The 2,500-nt window shown below is 45.4% G+C and overlaps 1 pseudogene; it reads left to right on the top strand.

Moving 5' to 3' along the window:
* Window positions 1-2,500, top strand: part of LOC133667731 (large subunit ribosomal RNA) — an 8,783-nt pseudogene that overhangs the window by 4,003 nt on the left and 2,280 nt on the right.

Below are 2,500 nucleotides of genomic sequence, written 5' to 3'. Positions count from 1 at the left end.
TTGCAAAATTCAAATGCGAGTCCTGCGAGGAATCGTTCCTATCGCAAAGAGGATTGTCTATGCATGAGAGACATAGACATCCGGCGATAAGGAACCAAAAAAGAGCACAAAGCACAAGTCGGGGAAATACAAGACCAGTCAGTAGAGCCTCGGTCTGGTCTAAAGACGAAACGGATCTATTAATCAAGTTAAACCAGCGCTACAAACATTTAAAACAACCGAATGTAGCGCTGAGAGAATATTTCCCCGACAAGACCCTGAAACAAATAAGCGACAAAAGGAGGCTCCTGCCCGTTCAAGAAGAAGAAGTGGCCACAACTCAAAGCGAAGCAAGATCTCCTTCCTCCGAGTCCTCGGAAGAAAGCATTTACGAATCGGCCACGGAGGACGAAGGAGGAGGAGAAATACGAGAAACGGCTCAACAAGAAGACCGCTGGCAAGAGCCGTTTCTCCAATATATAACATCGAACCACCTCGACGAAGGAGACTTCCTTCGAGGGGTGGAAAAAGAAATTGAAAGACTAGCAACTGCAAGAAACATTAAGCAAGAAGAAGTAGAGGTGCTACTTCAAAAATTTGTCGATTCCCTCAAAGAAGGAACGCAGCACGAAGAAGGGAATCGACTAAGACAAAAAGGAGCAACAAAGAAGGGGAAGAGGACCACCCATAACAAGAGGAAAAAGTTTCTATACGCCAAGCACCAGGAGCTATACAGAAAATGCCCAAGGAAGCTCCTGGACTTGGCAATAATGGGTGAGTCAGGTAAGGGAGAAGAAGCGATCAGTCTCCCTGGGGCCGACTCGGTGGGTCCACTATATAAAAATCTATGGGGCAAAAGTGGTCCGGAAAAATTGGCGAATTTGCAACCCCAAAACAACAAAATAGAAATAGGCGAGATTTGGACTCCCATCACAATGGGGAACCTATTGGAAAAATTCAAGAAAATTAAGGTCGATACGGCAGCCGGTATCGACCAAATAAAGAAGCTCCACCTGAGAAAAAAAGGAGCGCTGCACGTCTTTGCCAAACTGTGTAATCTCCTTATGCTGCACCGAATATACCCAGCACAGTGGAAGATAAACCGAACCACGCTTATTCCCAAACCGGGAAAGAGCGCGGAAGAGGTTGAGAACTGGAGACCAATTACCATCGGGTCTCTGCTGGGAAGAATATATTCGGCAATGATCGACCGGAAACTACGGTCCAAAATTAAGCAGCACCCAAGACAAAGGGGTTTACACAGGAGGATGGCTGTAAAAACAACATAGCCATCCTCAGCAGCGCTCTGGCCAAAATGAAAAATGAGTCAGGTGGAGTAATTACAATAATCGATATATCAAAAGCGTTTGATACGGTTCCCCATGAAGCAATCAGTAAAGGGCTGGAAATGAAAGGAGTGCCAAGTCTCGTCAGCAAATATGTGCAAGACATGTACAGGGGTTGCAAAACAGTTATTCATTGTAAAGACAGAACATTGCCCGTGGACTTACTGAGAGGGGTCAAGCAGGGAGACCCGCTATCTCCCTTACTTTTTAATTTAACAATTGATCCCATAATTGGGATTCTTGACGAGACGACGGAGGGCGTCAAACTCGGAAGCGAGAACGTTTCAGTTCTCGCTTTCGCAGACGATATTGTCCTCCTGGCGAAGGACAAAGAAACAGCCGAAAAACAAAATCGGCTGTTACACAAATATATCAAAGAATTAAACATGAAAGTATCCGCCGAAAAATGTGGCACATTCCAAATCCAACACAAATTGAAGACGTGGTTCCTCAAAGATCCGAAACTGACGTTGGGTCAGCAGAGTATACCATATGCTGACCCAGAAAAAGCAATAAAATATTTAGGAACCACGCTCAACCCATGGAGAGGAATGTGCCAAGCCTCGATCAAAGAGATCATCGACGCAGCAAAAAGCGTCACGAGACTGAAACTAAAACCACACCAAAAATCAACTTAATAAGAATCTACCTCTTGCCGAGGTACATACACAAATTGGTGGCGAATCCTCCTCCGTTGGGCACGCTAGACCAAATCGATCATGAAATAAAGCAAATAATAAAACAAATACTGCACCTCCATCCGTCCACAACGGACGGAGTAATATACAGTGACAAGAGCCATGGAGGTCTAGGTGTCCAACGAGTGGCCAACATAGTAAAGTTGGCCAAACTGAGGAACAGTATTCGAATGACAAGATCGCAGGATATCGCCACCAAAACAGCATTCGAGAGGCAAGAGGAGATTACAAAGAAATACGCTGCGTCGGTGGGCCTATCTTGGCCGTGCGAGATAGAAGAGATCGAGGCTACGCGAAAGAAATTGAAAAGGGCGGATACCAGCAGATGGAAGTCCTTCGCCTCGCAAGGACAAGGAATCGACGAATTTTTCGGGGATAGAATTGGTAACGCATGGCTCTATAACCCCGAATTACTGAAGCCGTCCCGATACCTGGACGCATTAAAATTAAGAACAAATACATGTGGAACCAAGAGTA

The sequence above is a fragment of the Apis cerana genome, unplaced genomic scaffold (genome assembly GCF_029169275.1).
Source record: "Apis cerana isolate GH-2021 unplaced genomic scaffold, AcerK_1.0 scaffold3_AcerK, whole genome shotgun sequence".
Classification (NCBI taxonomy): domain Eukaryota; kingdom Metazoa; phylum Arthropoda; class Insecta; order Hymenoptera; family Apidae; genus Apis; species Apis cerana.
The sequence above is the reverse complement of the archived record's forward strand: the minus strand, read 5'-3'. Positions and strand labels throughout refer to the sequence as shown.